General features: G+C 38.0%; 1 pseudogene; it reads right to left on the bottom strand.

Moving 5' to 3' along the window:
• Positions 1–16,336: 16,336 nt before the first annotated feature.
• LOC149529272 (transcription factor TGA2.3 pseudogene) lies at positions 16,337–17,156 on the bottom strand (annotated as a pseudogene).
• Positions 17,157–17,482: the final 326 nt, after the last annotated feature.

Raw genomic sequence — 17,482 nt, forward strand, 5'->3', positions numbered from 1 at the left:
AAATGCAAGCAAGGAACTCCAGCTACGACATCAACGAATGAATCTCAATGGTAAGAGTAAAAAGCACTACCACCCGACCATGTGGAACCTAAATGGCCCACTCCCACTGCGCTTAGGAGATAGTCTCAAGTCCCAAATAGGATAATAATCCAAATATCAAAAGTAATCCCTAAGTCCAAGAAACCACAAAAGCAATCTAACTCAAAGGTTCCAAGATAAATTGACATCTAGACCTAGAGGCAAACACAAAGACACGTAGGAAATCTATATTGCTAGTGGGCAAGTGTCATCGCATGAACCAACTCTAGGGTTACCCAACTAGTCTTTTAATCCTCTAGCCCCCTAGTGAATCTGTGCGGCACTAGGATCCTCTTGTACTAACAAGGCATACTAACGAGTCAACTCTAAGGTTATCTGACTAGTCTTTTAATCCTTCAACCCCTTAGTGACTTTCTGTGGTACCAATATCTTATTAATTCATTTTAAACTCATTTAATAAAATGTTATCACTTATTAAACTACTTACAATGGGTTACCCTGGCAGCCACTTTGGGCCCTGGCCTCCATTGTAAGCCACTTCCCAACTTAACATACAAATTACCTACCCTAGGCTCATAAAACTACAAATCAAAGAATCACAATTTTCACCTCAATTTTATACAAGTTTCTAGAAAGCATCAAAAGATAATAACCATAACACATCAGTTCTCCTTGAGCAACTAGAAAGCATCCCCAAAAATATTGATCGAAGACTCAAAATGGTTAAGTCAAATATGTCATACATTCACCTCAGCTTCACACAAGAACACTGAAAAGCAATAAGGAACAATAAATACAAACTCATCATAGAGCATACCAGACACATTACAATTGTTGAGTTTAAAAGATCAAGATCAATTCAGCATAATACCAAACTCACAGAACTCCCAAGCCTCTGGTAGACGTCCTAAAACTGGTCAACACTCTAGTCCACCCAAACCCAAAACATAATCAACATACAGACAATAGTATAGGTTTCATAGTTTGGTTTGATTTTGAAAACACGTTATTCAGTTAGACAGTAAGATTTTCTGTCCAGTTTAATATATGTTTCAAGTAGATAAGTCTAATAGTTCACCCTTACCAATAACCCATTATTATTTTTAAATAACTAACACAATTACCCCTATTCGATTTTAAGTAAATTTTCCAAAATAATCAAAGGGTAATAATTTATTTAAATTATTAAAATAATAATTCTTGATTTTCAAATGAAATAATCTACGATTTTATTAAAATCAGTATTATAATAATTAAATAAATGTAATACTTAATTGAACAACTTCCATTATTAATTAATCTTAATTAAATTAAATTTAACTAAATTAATTAATAATTATATATATATATATTCATATTAATATTATTTAATTATTTATTAAATTAATAAATATTAATAAAAAACTTATTAATAATATTAATAACAAATATTAATTTAAATTTAATATAATAAAAATTTAATAAAATAATTTTTAATAAATTAAATTTAATAAAAAACTAAACTCATATTCGCAAGATGTTTATTTGGGAAGGCCCATCGGCCTTTTAAGGGTGCTACCGGCCACAGACCAGTTGTTGCCACAATCTGTACTGTAGTCAGCGCAACACTTATTAGTGCCGAGAGGTAAGTGGGGGGGGGGTGGTAAAACCCGCCTCCCTCCAATGTAATTTTTTTTTTTTTTTTTTTAAATTTTATATTTTAATTTAATACTTTGTAATATAAAAAAATGTTTACAAATAAGCGCCCCCCCCCCCCCCCCCCCCCCCCCCCCAATTAATAATTTTAAATTTTTTTAATTTATTTTCTAATAAAAGTTCTAGCAATACTCTGATAGGGAAAATATAGCCAATCGATCAAATTTTCTATTTAAAATTATCATTTTCAAATCTCAAAACCCTTCTCAGTTTACTATCTAATTTGAAAAATTACTAGACAAGGATTCTAGGATCTTTCAATCTCTATGTATACAGAAGAATTGAAACACTCATCACAAGGAATTAATCACATAACCATTTCACAAACACAAAGAAGACAGGAAAAGAAATAGCATATAACTGTGCAAATTAATCACAAGAATCTACCTAGACTCTGATGCTAACGACACAACACCCAAAAAGATTTGTGAGAGAAATTTGTCCTCTCAAAACCTTCTCTCTTCTAAAATTTCCTTCCAAAATTCCCCTTCTCCAAAATTTGTCCCCAAAGCTCGGTAATTGGAAAAATGAACCTTGAAATGCTGATAAGGAGAGCTCTCCTAAAATTAGGGCACTAATTGTGCGATCACCCAAGAGGACTCCTTGCTTACCAAACTTTAACTCTTTATTATCTCTTCTTTATCTTTTCCATGCACGTTTATTGAATTATAAAATAACTTTATTTAATTTCACTTGACTTCTCATTTTAATTAATTTATTAAATTTTAATCTCATGCACACTTTATGCAATCTTTAAACTTTTAATAAATTAATATCTTTTCCATGCTTTACTTTATTTTTGAAACATTAATTGATAAAATATTTATTAACTTAAATAATAATAATATTTAGCATTTATTTAAAAATGAACTCTAAACATATTATTATTAAATTAAATTAATATTATCACATTCTAAAATTAAAATTATAACTTTATCTTTAAATTTAATTCTTGTTATTTAATTAATTCTTCAAATTAATTAAATATAATTAAATATTGGAAATATCATAATAATTTTTTATTAAATTTAATCATTTAATTTGACTTAATTAATAGAAAAACCACCAAAGACCAATAGGACGAAATACAAAACCCATCATAGAAAATCACATACAAAATCAAACTAAAGGGTTATAATCATGAATTAATGTCATACAACGCATTCAAAAGGTAACCAACTCAGATACTTGTCCTAATTTTCTAGGACAAATGGGTTTAAAGGTTAGGATTTGGACTTAAGAATTTGTCTCCCCTCTCTTATCATTGAGATAATGTGATAGGGTATGCTCATCCTGGCAATTCAGGGAAGTCGATACCCAGTACTTGCAATTTGCATAAAATCCATGCATGTACAAACACATATATACTAAGCTAAATAGAAAATGGCAAGAAGTGGTGCATTGTGTAGATCCCGACTAGCAGGTAACTACGACTCCCTTCCTTAATCATATCAGAAATGTCATCCATAAAAAAAACATACACGCACACTATACACATGCAGTATGGGGTAAGTATCCATAAGAAAACACATATGATAATCCATCTAACTAATCATCATCAATAACTAAAAACACTTTAATAATCATCATGCATACATGAAGTATAGAGTACCAAGTAAACACATCATAAAATCAACTAAATATAAAATAATATATGATAATCTCAAAACTAATGCTACTAGTAATCAAGCATAAAATTGGCCTAAAAGAGTTCGGCAATGATAACTATTGTCACTTAGGTTTGCACCCTTTTCCAAAGCCTATGCATGAGGACAACCTAGTGAAACATGGAAACAACCTCCAAGCTATGGGACTTGAACTGTGAGGTTGAGTCTCCGGAGAAGGCCGGCTTCCTCTTACTATCAAGATGCACCTAACTACTCTTGAAAGGAAAAGGGCGAAGGGGAGCATGAAAGAAATTCTACCTAATCTAATCTAAAGAGGTGATGCACCAAAATAGAGTGTTCAGACCAATCTCTGCCCATATATGCACTATTGAACCAGAATGAAACTAAGGATATACACACTCAGACTTGGTTTAATCTAATAATCACATGCAGATCAGGAAACCAAGATGAATGACACAAGGAAAGAGAGATTCGCTTATATTATCATTCATAGGCCAGGGAGATACAGTCATGCAGATTACTGATTTCCACAAAACACTAGTGGAGGCAAAGAGTTCTTGCACTTCACACCAATGGCTAAAAGAGATCAGGCAGAAATCATACAATTCAGAGGCAAAGGGGATTTTACATTGGAATTGCAGAGCAACAGTAGAGAACAACAGAGAATGATCGACCTTAACAAAATCTACAAAATTTGCCTTTATAGTGCAGGCATAATTGAGATATCCTTTAACTATAGTTATTCTACAACCACTGCATTGAAGTCCTGTAGAGAACAATCATGGGGATCTGAAGAAATCTGATCTTCTGTGTCAAATAATGCCTTGAGAGGATGGAAATGGTGCCATAACTGTGCTCTGACCAAGTAGATGGATCAACTAGGGGTGGTGGAGTGTTCTTCCCTCGTTCAGCATTCATTCTGGGTTGGTTGGTATCAATCATAAATATCCAATCGCGTAGAAAACTCGACCTCCTATCACTTTTAGCGCATGAATCAACAAAGTCAGCAAGTCAACTAAACTCTACAAGCAGGACAAGCCACATGGACCAATGAGCTTATTTCTTTATGCCACCTTGTAGGTCTAAGAGTTTGACCACATCTTAACTTTACTAACCACGCCATTTCCTCAAACTCCAACCACAACAGTCACGTTAACTGTCATCCGCTAACTGTCAATGCCTTCATCGGACCCACTGGGACACGTGTCACTTAGGTGCTATGTCTCTATGTGTATCCTCTGAGCAACTTTCCATGGCGACATAGTTCCAACTATTGATTTCCTTAGATCTGACAATCATGAAGACTCGTCGTATCACTGCGCTTTGTCCTTAAAAAATTTAGGCCCACGAAACAACTCAACACACCTAGCATCTAACTCAGCCCAAACTGGTACCATCCCCACAGCTTTCCAACACTTGGCCCCACTGATCCACATGGTGAAAGGGCGCTATGTCGCTATGCATAAAATTCCCGCAGCTTTCCATAGCGAGATAGCGCCCACTATTGATCTCCACAAGATTAACAATTGTGGAAGATATACACTTGTTCTTGCCCCGGGCCCATCACACCTGGTGCCACCTCAGCAATCCGTAACACACTTGGCAACACATGGCATCCAATTGGAAATCCACAGAGAAAATGGTCTTGCAGAGACATGTGGCGACAAAGCGTTATGTCGTTATGGAAAAACAACGTGCAACCTTTCATAGTGACATAACGCCAACTATGGATCAGATCACATCGAACGGTGAGGGCTCATCAAGTTTCTTCCTATGATGAGGGTAGGAAAATGACGTCACCTAGGACACATGCCCTCCACCCACTTTCCCACATTTTTAAATTTCCTCGCATCTTGATAATGCAGGAAAGCATCAGCCCTTGATCTGTGAAGATCTGACGGTGCTTGAAACATGTACTATTTGAACCTACACGACTACACTCCGTGACATCACTTGGACATCTGTCAACAACCCACTTTCTCGCATTGTCAAAAGGTTTGATAAAGCTCAAAATGTAGAGAAGCGGGCACCAATAGAATTGCCAGCTTAGCCAGTCCAACCTGTGGCCCATAGAAGGAATACAGACCCACCTGCCATGTGTTGCTAAGGTGCTATGTCCCTATGGATAAAATTCTCACAGCTTTCCATAGCAAGATAGTGCCCACCATAGATTTGAACTGATATGACAGCGAGCAAGACGGATCCAACCTGTCAGTGTACCAACCAATGAGAACTAGGCAAGTACCAACCTGTCTGACAAGTCCTCGCAGGGCCCACATTCCACACAGTTATGCCTTAGCCAATGAAAAGATTGATCAATTGCCAATGTGTTTGACAAATTTATCACTGATATCCAATGGGGCGTACCTAGGACCCACCATGTTTTCCAAACTTTGTTGCGAGATCACTTTTCGTTTGGGCACTATGTTGCTAACGATGAGAAGAACAAATTTCTTGATAGCACCATAGCACCCACCATACTTAGCAAAATCGAGCGTTGGAGAAACAATCAGGGAAAGGGAGGACCCACCTAACATGCTGAAAAAGGGTGCTATGTCGCTAATGCAAAACAATGTGCAACTTTCATTAGCGACATAGCGCCATCCTTTGATCCAAATTGATCCAATGATGGGGAACTTGTAGGCTAGCGGAAGGAAAAAAGTGAAATACACTAAGGTTTTAATCTTTTTTTTTTTGGTATTTCTCAGGCATTAAAATAACATTAAACCTAGGAACTAGCTATTGGGCGAGTAGGGCATACAAATTTGAATTTTTGGTGGGAGACAAAAAAATGGCAACATTTCTGGCGACTCACAGGGGATGCTAGCCTGCTACGCATAAGACCAGTGGCCTGAAGCATCCATTGGGCTACAAAGTCATAAAATATGTAGATTTTGAGCATTGTGAAACCCTAACCCTACCTTTGAGAGGGAAACCCTGAAACCCCTGTCTCTGCAACTGGCACCAAAGACCAAAACTCCTTCTGCAACCTTCAACATTTTGAATACTGGCTATCTAATAGAGAGACAGCCTGTGCTCATGTAGTTCTTGGAAAGCAGGAAGCCAACAGAAAGAAAACTACTCTAATATGTACATGGAACCTCAAACCCTGTTAGAAACATTGCTTAAGATAAATCCCATTGACTGGGATGGGCATAATTTCACCACCAGGCCTGCTTAACTGGAAAGCATTAGCCTATTTATGACTTTCAATCAGGTAGGGACCACTCCACAGTGTGTCAAATTTTGAGTGTCTTCCTAGTTTTGCTCTATCTGCATCCCATTTTAGAACCAAATCTCCCTCCCTAAAGATCCTAACCCTAGCCCTTTTGTCAAAACTCTTTTTGACCTGCTACTGGTGTGTCTCTAGGGTCTGCATGGCCTAATTCCTTTTCTCTTCTAGCTCCATCAGTTCTGCCACTCTCACTGTCATGGCATCATCTTCAATCAACTCCAGCTGATGAGCTAGTTCCAAGGATGGAAATTCCAATGAAATTGGAAGCCTTTCTTCTCGGCCATATACCAGCACAAATGGTGAATTCCCTATTGATCTTTTAGGTGTTATCCTGTCAGCCCACAGTGTTGTCCTTAGCTTTTTATGCCAACACCTCTGGTTATCTTCTATTGTCCTTTTCATGATCTTGATCAGGTTCTTGTTGGAGGACTCAGCCAAACCATTACCATGGGGGTAATAATTTGAGGATGTACTCAAATAGAGATTATGGTCCACTGCCCATGCACAAATTTGAGTTCCAACAAAAGATTTTGCATTATCTGAAATAATAGTTGAAGGGGCACCAAACCTAGTCACAGTTCCATCAAGGAACTCCACAATTGAAGATTTTGTGGTGTCCTTCACTGCAACAACCTCTGTCCATCTAGTGAAGTAATTTGTAGCAGCTAAAATCCATTTGTGACCTAAACTAGAAGGAGGATTGATAGGGCCTATGAAATCCAATCCCCATTGAGCAAAAGGCTGGTCCACTTGAATAGGATGAAGGGGAAGAGTTGCAAGAATTTGCTTGTCAGAGAAGAAGGCACATTTTTCACACTTCCTTACATACCTATGACAGTCATGGAACAAAGATGGCCAGTAATAACCAGCCCTCATGATCTTCATTGCAGTTGTCCTTGCTAAGAAGTGACCACCATCAGGACCATCATAAAGCTCCTTGATCACCCTTTCAGCTTGGTCTTTGTCAATGCATCTTAGTAGGGCTCCATAGAAATCTCTTCTAAATAGGATACCATCAACTATAACATAAGGAATTGACTGCAATCTATATTGTTTCCTTTTAGTTCTATCTAATCCCTAAGGGTATCCATTGCCTAGCAAGAAATTCTTCATATCATCCATCCAATTCCTTGGGTTATTATTTCTTACTTCTTGTTCTTCTATTAATACCATGGCAACTTCCTCATCAGGCTCCTAAGATGATAGCATCTATTTACACAATCATTTCCCTCTTACCAACTTGGTAATCTGAATGTCAACATCATATTCCATTACCTTTGTAATCCAACCAGCTCTTTTCTCACTAACATCTTTTCTCAAAAGGAAATCCTTCACACTGGTATGGGGTACTAAAAAATGAATCTTATTATGAGACAGGAGGTGTCTAAATTTATTTAAAGCTCTGATGACTGCAAGGGCTTGCTTCTCTACATAGTTGTACTTATCTTCATATTCCTTGAGCCCTTCATTAAAGAAGGCTATGGGCTGCTCTTCATTCTTGTTATTTGTTTGAGTCAAGACAATAGAGATACTTGAATCACCACCTAAGGTATAAAGAATGAAATCTTTCTCAAAATTTAGATTCATGAGAGTAGGGGCTGAGGCTATGGCTACCTTGATTTCTTCAAAACTTTCCTTCCCTTCCTTGGTCCATGCAAAGACCATACCCTTCTTGAGCATAGTTGTAAGAGTTTTTGCCATGGTAGCAAGATTAGGGATAAATATTCTCACAAAATTTATCCTACCAAGGAAACTTTGCAACCCTTTCTTATGTTTGGGAAGGGGGAGGGCAAGTATTGCTCTTATTCTCTCTGGATCAATGGTTAAACCATCCTTAGATACAATGTGTCCTAATAATTTTCCTTGATTAGTAGCAAAGACACACGTGCTTGGGTTAAGGGAAACCCCAAACTCTCTACACCTTAAGAATACTTGTCTAAGATGATCAAAATGATCATCTACATCCTTTGAATACACAGTGATATCATCAAGGTAGACTAATACAAACCTTTCAATCATATTCTTGAAAGCCATCTCCATTGCCTTTTGAAAGGTAGTACCTGCATTAGTTAGTCCAAATGGCATCTTATAATAAGCATAGGTACCCCACTTGGTGGTAAATGCAGTCTTGTATCTATCAGACTCCTTAACCAGCACTTGATTGTAACCAAAAAATCCATCAAGAAATGAAAACCTCTTTGAACCACTGACCTTGGACAAAATCTGCTCCATAGAAGGGAGAGGATGGTGATCTTTAAGGGAAGCTTGGTTAAGGTCCCTAAAGTCCACACACAATCTAATTTCCCCATTCTTCTTCCTAACAGGGACAAGGTTTGCTACCCATGATGAGTGCTTGATAGGGAAAATTATATTGGCCTCAATCAATTTGGATAGCTCCTTTCTCATTAGGGGTTCAATCTTGGGATTCTCTGGTCTCTGTTTTTGTCTTACTGGTTTCACATTATCAACTAGATCTATAGTATGCTGAAATAACCTTGGGTCAAAACCCTTTAAATCATCATATGTCCAAGCAAAAACATCATTAAATTCTTGACACAGATGAATAAAATTTTCTTGCTCAATTTCAGAGCATACCTTCCCCATGTTTAAGGTCTTTTCATCAGCAATCATGACTGGAGTGTAGTCACTTTCATTAGTAGCTAGGTTCATGGCCCTGCCTCTTGCTTGGTCATCAGGATTGAAAACACTTTCTAAGGTAATGAGACCCTTAGGCAATTTGTTAGAACTGAGATGAATGATCTGATCACCATACTGATCCTGCAATCTTGATTGATTCCTCTCTGAAAATTCTGCCTCATTCGGCAAGAAGCTCACAATTTGCTCATCAGACTCAAACACTTGCCATGGATGTTGTTATCAAGGATTGTAGGCCTTACTACCACTCTGATTTTTTGCTTCTTCTCCTCCTCAAGATTCCCTAGCACATCATAAGATGCACCTCTTGCTACAAGTCTATCAGCATGTCTATTTTCTTTTCTAAGGATGCTTTGAATACTAAATGCATTGAAACCTTCAAGCAAATCCCACACCCTATATTTATAAGACTTGAGCAAACCATTTTTGGTGATATTCTGATTTCTCACTTGATTAACCACCAACTCATTGTCCCCATACACCCTTAAGGCTTAGACTCCTCTTTTTTGAGCAAGTAGGAGACCTTGAATCAATGATTCATACTCGGCTACATTGTTAGTGCAATTGAATTGGAGCCTAAAGGAGAAGTAATATCTTACTTGTATAGGAGAAACCAACATCACACCAGCTCCTGACCCATTTTTATTCCTTGATCCATCAAAGTACATACTCCATATCCCACTCACATCTTCTTTAGTACCCACAAGATTGGCGGCTAGAGCATCTTTTTCCAATATACAATATGTGTTGAGACCTGTCTCAAGGATTTCTAATGTAGAATCAAATTGATATGCATCAGCCCATTCATCCAAGAAAAAATCAGGTACCCCTGCTAGGGAAGTGGTGGGCTCATTCACTATGTCATTCTCATCCACCTCTAGGATAGGGCAATTCATGTTGATGGAATTAGGGGTGTAGGTTTCAGTATGATGGAGGGCTTGAGGCTCTGCTCTAATTGAAGCTTTGGCTCCATATCTTGTTCTAAAAAACATATATGACCAGTCAAAAGATATGTAACCACCTATTTGGGCAGTGAAGTCCCTTGACAGATAGATGGCAAAATATGGCTTGACCTCAGCAACAGAGATATCATGGGTTACAGTACAACCAGGGCATGCATGTAAGGCCATCTCCACATTCCTAAGGATCCCTACAGTCTTGACAGTACTACCATCCAACTGTAATACATCCCTAACGATGGGCTCATATTTCATTCCCAAAGCATCAACAACACTCCTAGGCATCACTGAACTACTAGCCCCTGAATCAATCATGCAATTATGGACTAGCTTGCCCCCTATAATTAGAGAAACATAGAATGGAGGAGGTCTAACTTTTTACTCGTTTCTACCTCCCTTGATGGTTGTACTAGGCTTGTGGCACTTTCCATGCTGAGTGTTTGATCCTTCGATTCAATTCTTTCCAATTCTTGTTGCAACAACCTCTTTTGCATGGGTATAGTAGCAACAACATCCCACATGGAGATATTCACATTTGTCTTCTTCATTTGTTCTACCACACTGAATGGCATAACAGGTGTTTTGGTAGAAACTTTGGAAGCTGCAATTGTATGAAGTTGAGATGGAATAGCTTGAGGATCACTTGTATCCTTCTTGCCATGATTTTGCCTTTGTTGCTGAAAGGTACTTGATTGATTATTTGCTATTTGCTCATGAAATATTGCATTTGAAGTTGAGGCTTGATTGGGAGGAGGAGAGATAGCATCTTCCATAGCTCTTCTCTTGCTCCTGGTGTTATAAGCAATGGAATCCTAGTTTACATTACAATGCTCCTCCATCTGATGATTCATTAAAGAGAAACTAGTCCCGCAGAGACACGTGGCAACAAAGAGTTATGTTGCTATGGAAAAACAACGTGCAAGTTTCCATAGCGACATAACGCCAACCATGGATCAGATCACATCAAACGGTGAGGGCTCATCAAGTTTCTTCCTACGAGGAGGGTGGGCAAATGACATCACCTAGGACACGTGCCCTCCACCCGCTTTCTCACATTTTTTAATTTCCTCACATCTTGATAATGCGGGAAAGCACCAGCCCTTGATCTGTGAAAATCTTACGGTGCTCGAAACATGCACTCTTTGAACCTGCATGACTACACTCCATGACACTACCTAGACACATGTCAACAACCCTCTTTCTCACATTGTTAGAAGGTTTGACAGAGCTTAGAATGTGGGGAAGCGAGCACAAATAGAATTGCCAGCTCGGCTAGTCCAACCTACAACCCATAGAAGGAACACGGACCCACCTGCCATGCGTTGCTAAGGCACTATGTCGCTATGAATAAAATTCTCGCAGCTTTCCATAGCGAGATAGCGCCCACCATAGATTTGAACTAATCTGACGGCAAGCAAGACATATCTGACTTGTCCGTGTACCAACCAATGAGAACTGGCCACATACCAACCTGTTTGACAAGTCCTTGTAGGGCCCACATTCCACACAGTTAAGCCTTAGCCAATGAAAAGATTGATCAACTGCCAACGTGTCTGACAAATTTATCACTAATATCCGACGGGACGTACTTGGGACCCACCATGTTTTCCAAACTTCGCCACGAGATCACTTTCCATTTGGGTGCTATATCGCTAACGGCGAGAAGAACAAATTTCTTGATACTACCATAGTGCCCACCGTACTTAGCAAAACCTGACGCCGGAGAAACAATCAAGGAAAGGGAGGACACACCTAACATGCAGCAAAAGGGCGCTATGTCGCTAACGTAAAACAACATGCAACTTTCAATAGTGACATAGTATCATCTGTTGATCCAGATTGATCCAATGATGGGGAACTTGCGGGCTAGCGGAAGGAAAAAAGTGAAATACACTAAGGTTTTAATCATTTAATTTTTTGGTATTTCTCAGGAATTAAAATAACATTAAACCTGGGAACTAGCTGTTGGGTAGGCAGGCCATACAAATTTGAATTTTTCGCAGGAGACAAAAAATGGCAACAATAACAAAATGTGAACTCTGGGCAGGCACTACAGTTAGGAAGTGATGCACCTGGTGTAATCACCTAAAAATGGTCATCTAGACTATTAGCTCCCTTCTCAACATTTTGGCTAGATTAATTAAATCATTTACCTAGACCAAATTGCTAATAATCAATCAATTTGATTATAACCTATATTTTGACTATGTTATTCTAAGTTCATTATTTGATTAAAAGAACATGTCCCCTTTTAATTAAATAAAAGACCCCATTCTTCTAACCCACTTAAAGTGCACACATAAAGTCCTTTTTCTATTTGGCAATTAAAAGAAAAGGCTTTGTGACTTTTGTCTTATATGACAAGTCAACTTATATTCTATTGGTTAATTTGTGTGTGCACATGGATCACTCCTCTTTTTGAATTCCACCGTTGATCATCCACCATCTTCATCTTGATCTCCACCGTCCGTACGAATTTAAAAGGGAGAGAGCTTTCCCCCTCAAAGCATCCATTTTTTGAGTATTGTTATGCTGCAGGTTTTCTAACAAGTTTCTTTGAAGCTTTGTGGAGAACTTCTATTTCTTGTCTACATTCTCTCATACCATAGCATTTTAGCTTAGATTCATGTTGCATGTTAGTTTAGCTTCTATTTTGCAATAATCTATCTCACATAGCTTAATATTTGGATTGTAACACTCTCATACATGTTTTAGCATAGCTGCATTTTGCATTCTCATCTTATCTTAGTTTCCATACTTGCATTGCATTCTTCAAGAACTCCTTGAGACATTTGCATTCTTGCATCTTGTCTTTGGAACCTCCCATTGCATGGTTTACTAGCAAGAAGAGTATTCCTAAGGCTCAGCTAGGAGCCCTTGAACTTTAAATACACTCTCTTGCACTCCGTGGATAGGGAGCTCTAAGCCGGCATCCAAGCATTCCAAACTCATGGAATCGTTTGAATAGAAGGGTTTAGAGTGGGACACTTTTGAGTGTACACCTGGTATGAAGTCAATTTGATGACTTATGACTCTTTTTGGGGGTAGTATTGGTGGTGCTCCATCATGAATGATGTCCTTGAACTGATCCTCTTGCACCTTCCTTCTAGTCCTTGAGGAAATTTTTCCCACTCATCAAGAATGTCTTAGCAGTAGCCTTCTCTACCTTTTCTTCTTCCACTATTGATTGTATCCTATAGGTGACTCCATCCTTCTTGAAAGATTGTTATTTTTCCTTCCCATGATGCACTGCCTCCCTGTCATACTTTCAAGGCCTTCCTAATAGCAAATGGCAAGCATCCATGGGAAAAAAATCACATAGGATCTTATCTTGATACTTACCAATAGTGATTTCTACCCATACTTGTTCATTCACTAATATGTCCTACCCCTTGTTAAACCAAGTCACCCTATAAGGACACACATGGGAAATCTTCGTTAGGCCAAGCTTTTGGACTGCCTCCTCTAATAATACATTATTAGTAGACCCTAAATCTATGATCACTTTACATACTTTACCTAGTATCTTGCATGCAATTCTAAAAAGTGTTATTCTCTTCTGGGGTTCCTCCTTTACTGGCTCCTTAACCAAGACTCTCCTCAACATGAGGTTCTCACCCTTCTCTATGTCAATTTCCACTTCTATTTTCTAACTATCTTCCTCTTGAACATAAGTTATTTTCTTCTCTCCATAAGATGTTGATGCATTCTCTGGACATCTGTAGGTAAGATGCCCCAACTTACCATAATTGTAACATTTCATATTACTAAAGTGTGAACCTTTGTTGTTATTCCCATATCTACCTCTTCCACCATTATTGGATCCTCTACTTCTACTATAACTTTCTCTTTTACTGGTCTCATTGTCCTTCTCATTCCATTTGGAATCTCCATAGCTCCTGTGTTCATTGGACCTTCCACTAGAACTACCTCTTGAGCCACCTCTAAAATATTTACCTCTACCTTTGCCTTTGGAACTTGAGTCACCTTTCTTCCTCAATTTATCTTCTACCTTCCTAGCCATCTAAAAATATTGCTATAATGTGGTGAAACTCAACAAACTCAACTCATCCTGGATAGACCACTTAAGGTCATTTAAGTATCTTGCCACCTTGATGCTCTCTGCCTCTTGTACCCTTGACCTTAGAGCCAATTTCTAAAATTCTTTAGTGTAGGTAGCTACATCAATATCCTTCTACTTGAGATTTTGTCTCTTCTTTTGAATCAAAATTTCATAATCTTCTAGCAAGTAGGTTTCCCTTATCTTAGCTACCATAGCCTTACAGTTAGCTATGGGTTTCTTCCCTTTAGTTTCTCTTTCTTCTTGCACAAACTTCCACCAAGTCAGTTCTTGTCCCTTCAATCTTAACTTTGCAAATCTCACTTTCTAAGCCTTTGTTGTCCCTTCACATTCAAAATAATTCTCAATCCATTTTAGGACCACTTATATATCTATCTTGCCATGGAATAATGAAACATTTTCAAGACTCTTTCCCCCAAATTCTTTAAGGACTTTGAGGAATGGTTCTTGTTCACCAAGTGGAGGATCAAGTTTAGGTATTTCATCCTTCAAGTCCACCTTCTCTTCACCCTTATTGATGTCCTCATCTTCTTTTTATTGGGTTGCATCTTCCATCTCTTTCAACTTATCTTTCATCTCTTCTATGGCTTCATCGAGAAGCCTGGTTTTCTCCTCCATGATCTTCTTCTACTCATCTACCTCCTTAGCCAATTTTGCATTGGTAACCATCTTTGAAGATCCACTTGATTTAGAGGAATACAACATACCACCACAAGCCACAATCTTAAGTCTCTGATACCACTTTGATGGGGAGATTCTTCACTCTAAAGCCTTTCTGCTCTACCAAGGCTACTCCTAGCCTACCTAGAGTTACTATTCCAATCCCAACCTAGAGGACTCTCTTCCAATCCCCTCTCTCCAAGAAACTCACCAATCAACTTAGGTTTCACTCCTCACTCCATAACTGTAACTATGCACATTTTTACCTAGTAAGCCAAAACTCCACCAAATGCATTATGTTAGTGAACAGATTGTCCTCCAAGAAAATGCGTGCAAATATAACCTCGAATGCCCAAGTGGGAGGATAAATTGGCACCAAAAGTTGGATAGGTTATCATTGGATTGATAACCTTCCTCTAAATTTTTATCAGGTACAACTCCCTGTGCAAGATATACAATGAATTGATTGCGGATGCTTTTAACCAGAAAGCACAAAAGGATTTCAAACATCTACCTGTAAACACAAAGTAGATGCAAGAAAACTAAACAAATACAAGAAAATCAATGGTAAATGACATAAAGTCCAGTCACCCCGACATGCTACAAAGGATGAAATCAAGAAATATGTTTTCCATCTTCTTGAGAAAATGTAGAAATAGAGCTATGAAGATGTCTTGCAATCTAAATGTATACAAGAAACAATAATAGTAAAAGCACATTTAGAGAAAACTAAAGAGATACAAAGATCACAATTAGTGGAAAGAGGATTGATCAAACTCTAAGTTTTGATATACAATCAACTTTCAAATCTCCCTTCCTTAAAGCATAAAAGATACAAAGACCTTATTATGCATTTACAATTACAATCACCATTAAAGAAAGTTGTAGCAAATCAAAATTCTCCTATTGCTAACACATAGTTCAGAATAGGAAAATGAAAACTTGCTCTGCCTCCCACAGCCTCATAAGAAAATGGAATAAAAATTGGGAAAACCTCTCCTCCCTGCTGTAGCACACAGTCTCCAATATCGCAAAGGAAGATGGAACCCCCCTTTTCTCCTTGGTCTGCATATTTATCATCTTTCCCTTTCCTGTGGCTTTTTAGTTATGCAACTAATTGTTGGAAGTAGATGTTATTTGAAATCATCCCTCTTTCTAACTTTTAATCTTCCTTTAATAGAAATAAGCATTAAAGCTTACGAGGGCCAATATGTTTTGTAACAGGTGGCATATATAGCTGATGACTCATCAAATAATTCCTTTTAGATTATTAACTCTCGAGTTAACTAGTCATTTTCCAAAGTAAAGTGACCTTTGGTTTATTTGATTTGATAGTATATCTACAGTCGGTTGCCACAATCACTTGATTTTGGATACTCTTGTATCATATAAGAGCTCTGGGAATATCAAGAGCTTCCATTCCTTGTGATAACGCATCCTCTACCTGCTATGATGATTCTTGTAGACTATGTATACCATGCAATTGTTGCTCTGTTAATGGTTCCAGATAAGGAATAAGTATCTTGAGAAGTTCAGATGAGCAGAACCTTCCCATCCACATAAAGCATCTTTCAGCTAGAGTCCTCCACATACCAGAAACTATATGAAAAACATTAGACTTTGCGGCTATGCTCTTAAATTAAAAAACCTCCTCATAATGTGCAATGACTCCATCAACTAAAGTCTCGGTTCATTGTCCCCAGCATGTGAGTTTACTGTAGATCTTAGATCATTTGTCTACTTATGATGTTCATCTAACCAATGTGCATACTCCATGTCAAAGGCTAAAGCTCCATTTCCACTCATGGATGGACTTTGATCTCCAGAATACCCCCTGCAATGAAGAAACCCTGATGTCGAGCACATTGAAGCTCTTGTTCAAGTTGAGTTAGATTTAATCGACTTATCTCCAACTACTGCACATAAGCCCAATTATCTTTGACTCAAAGGTCATCTTCATGTCTAGCACTATATCCAATGGTTGCAACACGTATTAATTTTGAGACCATATGGGTTTTTGAATGATATACACTACACTGCTCTTCATCAGGGCTGAGCTTGAGAGAACCCTTCAACTAGAGTTTCCACAATAAATTCCACTCCATACTTCAGGAACAATTCTTGCACCTCTTTAGAAATGCCCCCATGGGCAAGTCTCATTTTATAATACTTGAATTCCCCAAGCAACAGATCAACATACCCATTGTGCTCCATTCTGAGTTCTTTCAATTCCTACTTGACATTTGAAATTCGTTCCACATATCTACTAATATTAAACAACAATCGAGTGGTTGCTCTGTAGATGTTCTCTTTAATATCAGAAATAGACACCACCGTGTGGGAATAAAAGTCCTTAAGAGATGCTAAAGCACTTTACAAAAGTATTGACTGGAGATGAGTTCTTGACCTACGGAAAATTTGCCCAATTTGAGTAATTGAGTCTATAGCTATACAGGTTTCCTACAGTTGTAATGCTACATCATGACTTCACATACTCAAGCATGCATCTACCTCAATGATTGAATGTTAG

The sequence above is a fragment of the Cupressus sempervirens genome, chromosome 11 (assembly GCF_028749045.1).
Source record: "Cupressus sempervirens isolate cs-2001-9-10 chromosome 11, ASM2874904v1, whole genome shotgun sequence".
NCBI classification, from domain to species: Eukaryota; Viridiplantae; Streptophyta; class Pinopsida; order Cupressales; family Cupressaceae; genus Cupressus; species Cupressus sempervirens.